This window comes from Tupaia chinensis, unplaced genomic scaffold (genome assembly GCF_000334495.1).
Source record: "Tupaia chinensis unplaced genomic scaffold, TupChi_1.0 Scaffold000054_1, whole genome shotgun sequence".
Classification (NCBI taxonomy): Eukaryota; Metazoa; Chordata; class Mammalia; order Scandentia; family Tupaiidae; genus Tupaia; species Tupaia belangeri.
The window spans coordinates 4,580,647-4,589,950 of NW_006159512.1; the positions used below are offsets into that span (position 1 = coordinate 4,580,647).

Sequence of the window (9,304 nt, forward strand, 5' to 3'; positions counted from 1 at the left end):
CGGCTCTGGGCTCCGCCACCTCCGCTCCCCTCGGCTCCGGCTGCGGCCCGAGACGGTTTCCTCGCCAGCCAGGTCAGCCCGCAAGTTCCACGTCGGACTCGGGCGGGGGCGGGAGCAAGGGGCCGCCGCGGCTGCGCGCCGGGAACGTAGCCTGAGCGTCCGCGTCGTCACTTTCGACGCAGGCCCCGGCTCGCTGGATGTGGGGGTTGTGGACGCCAGAGGAGAAAAATGAACACACGAAAAAAATGTAAGGAATCGCGATCTCTCCTGCTTCCCTTTCCTGGGTGAGAAAGTCTTCATAAAGAAGGAGATTCGAGTTTTTATTTTAATTTCTGACACCGAAATGTGACGAATCTGCCAACCAGGAATGCGAGCAGGTCCTCGTGGAAGACGCCTGGCAGGGCCCTGGCGCCGGCAGCGACTTCGCGGCTGTGCAGGTGCCTGAGCGCCCGGCGGGGTCGGCCCAGCTCTTGGCAGGTGCCTTCTCCCAGCAGAGAACCCGGTTACGGAACAGAAATGGGAAGGCCCGCGCGCGGCTAATGCGGAGCTGCCATGCACCTGAGGCCACTGGCCCGCGTTAGCGTCCCTTCCTGCCGCTCGGCCCCTGACCACCCTCCGGCGTCAGCTGTGTAGACTGACTAGTCCAGATCCGGGAAACAATGAAGGTGTGGCCGATGAAGTGTGTTGGGAGGAAGAGGAAGCGCACCTGGTGGGTTGAGAGAAGGGATTCCACTAGACATACTACTTTTTTGAAAGTTGCGCATATACATCTTTAAAATTCTGCAGGTGGGGCCAGTATGTAGCCGGACTGCCACATGATCGACAGCGGTTGGAGTCCTGACCGGGTGGCTTGAAACTCACCGGCGGGTGTGCCTGTGTGCCCAAGATGCCCGGAGGAGAATGAAGGGATTGCAGGGTAGCCATGCCCAGTGCGGTTGATTCCTCCCTTTCCCTCTCACTGTCTCCGCTTCCTCTCTCCAGACAGTGCACTCGCCCTAACGCCAAAACACACTCAAAAAATTAATAAATAAATTATACAGGTAAAAAGCCTTCTATTTCCACCCCAACCCTTCCAGGGTTCTCCAGAATAACCACTGTTAACACTTTCTTGGTTTTCCTTCCAAATATAATCTTTGTCTATTACGTTTTTTATTTATAGTAGAGATTTTTCAGCCATCAGAGAAGTATGCAGATTGCCTATTTTGGGTGGGTTTTGTTTGTTTGGGGAAGAATTTTTTCCAACTTTATTGAGGCATAATTAAATAAAATTATATATGTTTACAATGTGTTATGAATTGTATATATTTACAATATGTATACATCGATTACCACAATCAAGCTGATTAGCTTATCTACAATATCACTTTACATAGATCTTTTGTATGGCGAGAACATTTACGGTCCACTCTTGGGGCCAGCAAGTGGCATGGTGGTTAAGGTGCTAGACACCCACATGGGTGACCACAGTGTAAGCCCTGAACTGGGAAGCTTACTTTCTCTCTCTCTCTCTCTCTCTCTCTCTCTCTCTCTCCCTCTCTCTCTTTATCTCTATCTCTGTCTCTCTTTGGTGAGTGCATGTGCCCTGTAGCCATTTATTTTAAATATATTGTAATTAATTATTTATTTATTTCATGAGCGAGAAAGAGACAGAACACTCCTAACATGGTCTTGATGATCTGATCCATCCCCAGCCTTAGACAGCGCTGCATCATGGACACATGTGTGCTTGGTGTACTCAGGGAGGGCTCTAGATACAAACTCAGAACCTTTCCGAGTGGGCCTGTCTTGCACAGTGTCATATTTTACCACTGTGCCACCATCTGGCCACATACCTGAACTTTTTTAAAGGTTATCCTTTGTAAGCATCATGTTGTCCAACTGTTGAACTACAGCATGCTTACAAGGCCACTAACCTTTCCTATCCTGCATCTACCTCTTCACCAAGATTGGTCACTGCTGTTGTTTGGCAGATCTTGGCCATCACTACTTCAAACTCATGTCCACACCAGATTTATATTTGAGTATAACATGCATAGTTGTTGAACATACAGGTTCCCTTTGAGAGAGAACCGAGAGGAAAAATATGCTGTGATATGACTAGCTGGTGGCGTGCAAGTTAAGGCAGCTGGATCCCACATAGCCAACTGCATGGTTCAATTCCTAGACACAGTGTCTTGAAATGTACTCCAGGTGCATGTGGGTGTGTGCCCAAAATCCCAAGAGAAGAACAGAGGAGAAGGGATTGCAGTGTGGCTATCCCCCTGGTGGGTCATTTCCCAGTTTTTCTCTCTCTGGCCAATACATGTACCCTATAGCAGAAAAAAGAAATACTGTGATGATAGAACTTTATTCTAGACTACATATTCTAAACCAAATATTATAACGTGAGGATCTCTAAAGTGAAATGTTATATGTAAATAACAAGTATTAATATTGACTATTAGGAAAAAATATTGACTATTAGATGACAGTCTTCCACTATCTATAGTAAACACACAATTATAAGTCACTATGGAAATAGTGTGATAAAGACTAAACAGAAAACTTACATGATTTGACTAAAAGCTTAACTTTTCAGAATTTACCCATTGAATCCTTTGCTTTGTAAGTAAAGAGATGGTCTCATTTCCTGGCATCATTGAAAATAAAAATGAAGAGACCAGCAGATGGCGTAATGGTTACATCACTGGACTCCCATGTAGTTGATCATGGTTCGAGTCCCAGATTTGGTGGCTTAAAACTCACTCTGTGTGTATATGTGTGTATGCCCAAGATCCCAAGAGGAGACTGGAGGAGAAGGGATTGCAGCACGGTCATCCCCCAGGGGGTGATTTCTTGTTTACTGTCTCTCTGTCTCTCCAGGGAGCACACACACCCTATAGCAAGTCTCTCTCTCAAGAAATAAAAAAATGAAAAATCCCTTTATTCAGAGAAGCTTTTGATCTAAAGAAAAGTCCCAAAATATTAAGAGTATTGCCCCTTTGTTTTCTAACAAAGCTTAGGACAAATAAAATAATTTTCTTACCACTTAACTATGTTCAAGGACTATGCTAGACCTATGAATTATGTCAAAGTAGTCCCTACACTCAGAAGATTGCTAACTTTTGGAGAGTTGAACTTGGGTGTTGAGACAAAATTAAAAGTTTCAAAAATCAAAAATAAGACATTTTTTAAAAAGATGTAAAATGAGCTAACACACATGAAATAACAGAGAGAGAACGAGAAATTACCTCCTACTTCCCCCAGTGTGGATGGCCATGCTGCAGTCCCTTTCCGTCTTCTGTGAAGATTTTGGGAATGCATGCACACGTGCCTGGCGTGATCTTAAAGCCACTGGGTCCAGGACTCAAACCATGTAGTCAGCCATGTGGGACCCAGCCACCTTAATCTCCACACCACCTGCCTGCTCAAAATATTGAGAATTTTATCAGCATATAACAAATACTCATTGAGTTGCAGAAATTACTCTCCCTGAAACCAAGCTGGAGACTCAAGACTCTTCCAAGAAAGTGAGGACATCATGACCCTGGAGAAGTCCCCCAGCCTGTTCCCACTGCTAGTCTTGCTGCTGTGGATGTGGGGTGGGTCCTGCTTTCCCTGGGCAAGGAATCTCTGGCCATGAAGTTCCAGCAGCAGCAACTCCACCTACTACAACCAAATGATAAAGTACTGGAATATGACTCAGGGAAGGTGCAAGCCGGCGAACACCTTTGTGCATGAGTCCTTGACAGGTGTCCAGGCTGTCTGCCTCCAGGAAAATGCCGCCTACAAGAACAGAAAGACCAACTGTTCCCAAAACAGCTCTGGCATGCACATCAGACTGTAGCCCATAAACCACTCCAGGTACCCCAGCTGCACCTTCTGAGCCAGTCAGAAAAAGATGCGCATGTTTGAGACCTGTGAGGGGTACCAGTACGTGCCCTTCCACTTCAGTGCTTCTGTGGAGGACTCCACTCCAGGGAAGTGAGATGCCGAATCCCCACCTCATCATTTCAACACCTGCCTGTTGGATACCCCAAAGTGAAGGCCTCAAAGCAGACATGGAAACAATTTCTCTCTGATCTTCTCCTGCCCTCCTCTCACCCCTTGTTCTCCCTGAGGCAAGCCATAGGAACTAGAATTCCTCTTCCCTAAGGCAAGTCATAAAAACCAGAATCCCCAGGCCAGCAGCAGCATGGTGTTAAAGTGGGCTGGATCCTGCATGGCCTACTGTGCAGTCTGAGTCCCTGCCCCAGCAGCTTAAAAAACACACTGGGCGCGTGTGCCTGTGTGCCCAAAATCCTGAGAGGAAAGTGGAGGAGGGATTGTGGCAAGCCATCACCCTGGCGTGGTGTGAGGAGGGTGCTTTCTCACTGTCCCTGTATCTCTGTCTCTCTGACAAGCACACCAGCCCTCTAGCATATTAAAAAAAAAAAAATTAAACAAAAATAGAATCCCTTTGCAGCCATAAAGCCTACAAATGTTACACCAACATCCTCACCTTGAGCTTTTCCGTGTAATAGCTGGCCAAAAAGAAATGAAGACCCTCATTTCAGAGGAATCTTAATCCATATCGGGAAGAAAGAACTGCTACAACAGAGTCCAAACAGAATCTTGACAGGCCTGGCTAGATATCCCCACTCAGTATTTCTGTTAGCTCATGCTATTTTTGTCAAAACATATTTCCATATTGCTGTGCTTCATTGAACCTTAATACAAAGTCAGAAAGCTTCTCCTGAGGGCTGGCAGGTAGCACGGTAGTTGGCATGGTGGTTGGAGCACTGGGCTCCTGCATGGCTGACTGTGGTTGGAGTCCTGGACCAAGTGGCTTATTTTCTTGCTTTCTATTTCTCTCTCTCTGGTCAAATTAAAAAAATAGTAATAATGGGGCCAGCAAGTGATACAGTATTTAAGGCACTAATTCCCATATGGCCAACTGTGATTAAAGTCCAAGTCCCAGCAGCTTAAAACTCATGCCAGGCACATGTGCATGTGTACCAAAAATCCCAGGAGGAGAATGGAGGAGAAGGGATTGCACCATGGCCATCCCCTCTGAGGGGTGATTTCTCACTTTCTATCTCTGTCTCTGTCTCTCTGGGGAGTACATGTGCCCGGTAGCAAAAATCTCTCTCTCTCTCTCAAAAAGAAAAATAATAACAAATGGAATTGAATAACTAATTCCTTAATAGAAAAGAAAGAAAGCTTCTCCTGTATTTTTTGGTCTTCAATCTGAAGGCTCCCACATCGTGTAAAACTACAAGCAAACAAATTTGTTATGCTTTTCTCTTGTTAACCAGTCTTTTGTTAAGGGATGTCAGCCATGACCATCATGGTGGATGAGGAAAAGATTCACTCCCTTTTTTGGCCCTACATGCCCCTCTCCTCTTCCTTCCTTGCCCTGAAAGAAGTAAGTTTGTTAGGACTCCCATCTAACAGTCACTTCCCTTTCCTGACTCTTGCCCTTGAATTGTTTTGTAGGAGCACAAGTAGGTTGTGAGGTAGGTCTCATCTTAATCCCTTCACTGTTTGTTTCAATAAAATAGTTATAATCAAAAGAAGAAGATAAACAGGGCCAGGCCCAAGGCCTAGTAGTTACGGAAACCACATCTCACATGGCTCACTATGTGGTTTGATTCCCAGACCTGGCAGATAGGAAAACACACTGGGTGTGGGTACATGCATGTCCCCAAATTCTGACAGGATGAAATAATGGCAGAGAAGAAATTGAAGCACGACCTTGCCTCATAGAGGGGGTGCTTTCTCCCTCCCTTTCTCTCTCTTTCTTGCTTGCTCTCTAGCAAGTGCATGCGCTCTGACAATTAAAACAATTTTTTAAATTTGTCCAGGTGGCATAGTGGTTAAGGCACTGGACTTCCACATGACTAACTGCAATTTTTTTTTTTTTTTTTTTTTTTTTTTTTTTTTTTTTGAGTCCCAGACCCAGTGGCTTGTTTTCTCATTATCTAGTTCCATCTGTGTGTGTGTGTGTGTGTGTGTGTGTGTCTAGTGAGTACACATGTCCTATAGCAAAATAAAAATGAAAAAATAATAATAATTAATAAAAATAAATAAGTCTTTTAAAAAGAATTGGAAAAAAATATATATATATGTAGGTCTGCCAGTGGCATAATGTAAAGGCAGCTGGACCTCAAATGCCTGGCTGTGTGGTTCAAGTCCTGGACCCAGCGGCTTGAAAAACATGCTGAGCACAGGTGTTTGCCCAAAATCCCAAGAGGAGAATGGAGGATAAGGGATTTCGGTGTAGCCACCTCCCCCCGCAGGTTGGGGGTCTTTCCCCACTTTCCCTCTCTCTCTCTGGTGAGCATGCATGCCCTATGGCAAAAATCCAAATAAATTATTTTTTTTCCAAGTTTTTGATGTTTGGAACCAGTAGATGGTATAATGGTTACGTTGCTGGACTCCCACATAGTTGACCACAGTTCAAGTCCCAGACCTGGTGGTTTAATCCTCATGCCAGGTGTGTATGCATGCATGCCCAAAATCCTGAGAGAAGAATGGAAGAGATGGGCTTGCAGCATGGCCATTCCCCCGGGGGACGGGCCATGATTTCTCACTTTCTCTCTCTCTCTGGCGAGCACATATGCCCTATAGCTCTCTTTAAAAAAAAAGATTCTGACGTTGGGATAAGTTTATAATAACTATAAACAGCAAAGAGAAATTTAACTAATGTTTATTAATGATTACATCTCATTTCTACCTAACTTACTCCTCTCAACATATAAGACAAGTGCTAAGTTCCTACTTTCATAGAAACACAATTTTCAATGCATTAAAGTTATACAGATGTTGAAAAATAAGATAAAACTGTCATTTTTTTGTATATTTTCTAATTCTAACAAAAAATAGAATTATTTGTAGGAAAAGTACATATCTTTAGGGCAACATTGCTTTTCAATATGGAGTCATTCCTATTAATATTGACCTCAGATTACAGGTTTCTGCATTTTAAAATAAATCTTTGGGGACAGGCAGATGGCATAATGGTTATGTCACTGGATTCCCACATAGTTGACTATGGTTCAAGACCCAGACCCAGTGGCTTAAAACTCATTCTAGGCATGTGTGCATGTATGCCCAAGATCCCAAGAGGAGAATGGGAGAGAAGGGATTGTCATGGCCATCCCCCTATGGGGTGATTTCTCATTTTCTGTCTCTCTCTGTCTCTCCGGTGAACACGTGCCCTAGAGCAAAAATCTCTCTAAATATAAATAATAAATCTTTGAGGAAGTAGACTTCTAGAATCATACCAGATTAAATTAAATATTTAGATTATAAGTTTGGGAAATTTTGTTATTCAGAAAACTATGTAGAATTGAATTTACCTCCTTTATTTGTTATAGGGCATGTGCGCTTGCCAGGGATAGACAGAGAAGGAAAAAAGAAAGTGAAAAAGTACCCCCCATGGGGATGACCATGCTGCAGTCCCTTCTCTTCCAATCTCTTTTTGGGATTTTAGGCATGTACATACACACACCCCATATGTTTTTCAAGCCACCAGATCTAGGACTCAAACCATAGTCAGACATGTGGAATCCAGCCACTTAACTTCCATGCCACCTGCTGGCCCTGACCTCATTACATACTAGTCTTTGCTCAAATGTCACTGTACTGGAAATCGCAGCCTACCCCCACACCCTCTTATCCTGATTTTTTTAATACAACTTCTCACTAAATGTATTATAGTATATTTACTTATTATGTTTATTATTTATTGTCTTATGTTCACTAGACTGTAATATCTATGAATACAAGTTTTGTGGTCTATTTTGTTCAGTATTTTATTCTTGTACATGGGCACCAAGCAAATATATCTTAAATTATTAAACAAGTTTTTATTTTAAAGAATTATTTAGAGACCAGCAGATGGCATAGTGGTTATGTTGCTGGACACCCACATGGCTGACCCCAGTTTGAATTCTAGACCTGGTGACTTGAAACTCACCACATGTACATGCCCACCCAAAATCCTGAAAGGAGAATGGAGGAGAAAGGATTGTGGCATGGCCATTCCCCCTCGGGGAGACAATTTCTCACTTTCTGTCTCTCTATCTCTCTGGCAAGTGCATATGCTCTATAGCAAAACCTCTTTAAAAAAAAAAAAATGGGACCAGCAGTTGGCGTAATGGCTGTGTCGCTGGACTCCCGTGTAGTTGACCGTGGTTCGAGTCCTGGAGCCTGAATAAGGGGCTGCAGAGGAGGAAGATGCTATAGGATGCAGGAAGAGCAAATTAGCCCAGCTCTGCCCCTCTGGGGGGATTGGAGACTGCACTGAGCTGTCAGCTCTTGCCCCATCATGAGAGCAGCCAGGCAGCCTCCTCATGACTGAAAGGAAACCTGGCTGCCTGATGGGGCCTGGGGCAGCACAGACCGGATATGTAACCAGGCAGACTGGGGCAGCGTTGTTGCCTTAGATGGCCCGGGGGATCTGGCACCTTGAGGATTGTGGACCTTGGACTCTTGCTGTCACTTTGATAGCTGTTGCCCACTCGGCTTATAAAATAAGAAGTCTAAGCCTGCAGAGCTGTTATTATTATTCTTTTAAAATTTGTACAGGGCATGTGTGCTCACCAGAGAGAGATAAAGAGAGAAGGTGAGAAAGCAAGCCACCAGGTCCAGGACTCAAACTGTGGTTGGTCATGTGGGAGTCCAGTGCTTTTACCATTGCGTCAGGGGTGCCATGCACTTTAAGCATTCCTAGCCCAGGTATGTCCTAGTGGGTGTGGGGACAGGGTGAGTTGACTGTGTCCATCTCCAAGTCACTGAGTGAAATTTCTGTTTTCTTTTTTTTTAAAGAATTATTTTAACTTTATTTATTTACTTTTAATTTGATCAGAGAGGGATAGAGTGAGAACAAGACAGAGAGAGAGAGAGAAAGTGAGAAAGCAAGCCACCAGGTCCAGGACTTGAGTCACGGTTGGCCATGTGAGAGTCCAGCATCCTTAACCATCACGCCACCTGCTAGCCCCAAAATTTCTGTTTTCTATTCTCTGAGAAGATGAATTTGTCTGTTTTGAGAATAAATATATAAATATTAAACTTGCAAAAAAAATAGTAATTAATTAATTTCATTTATCATCATTATTTTGTAATTTGCTTCAGGGCACGTACTCACCAGACAGAGATAGAGAAAGTGAGTGGGACCAGCAGTTGGTGTAATGGCTATGTTGCTGGACTCCCATGTAACTGTCCTCGACTCGGTGGCTTATCATTTCGCCCGGCATACGTGCCTGTGTGCCCAAGATCCTGAGAGAATAGAGAAGGGATTGTGGTGTGGTCATCCCTCCTGGGGGTAATTTTTCACTTT

General features: G+C 44.1%; 1 long non-coding RNA gene across 1 annotated transcript; it reads left to right on the forward strand.

Moving 5' to 3' along the window:
- Positions 1–39: 39 nt before the first annotated feature.
- On the forward strand, positions 40–1,037 carry LOC114009762 (uncharacterized). The gene is made up of 2 exons (XR_003551152.1): positions 40–709; positions 787–1,037. It is a non-coding gene; the product is annotated as an uncharacterized LOC114009762 (long non-coding RNA).
- The last annotated feature ends 8,267 nt before the right edge of the window (positions 1,038–9,304 follow it).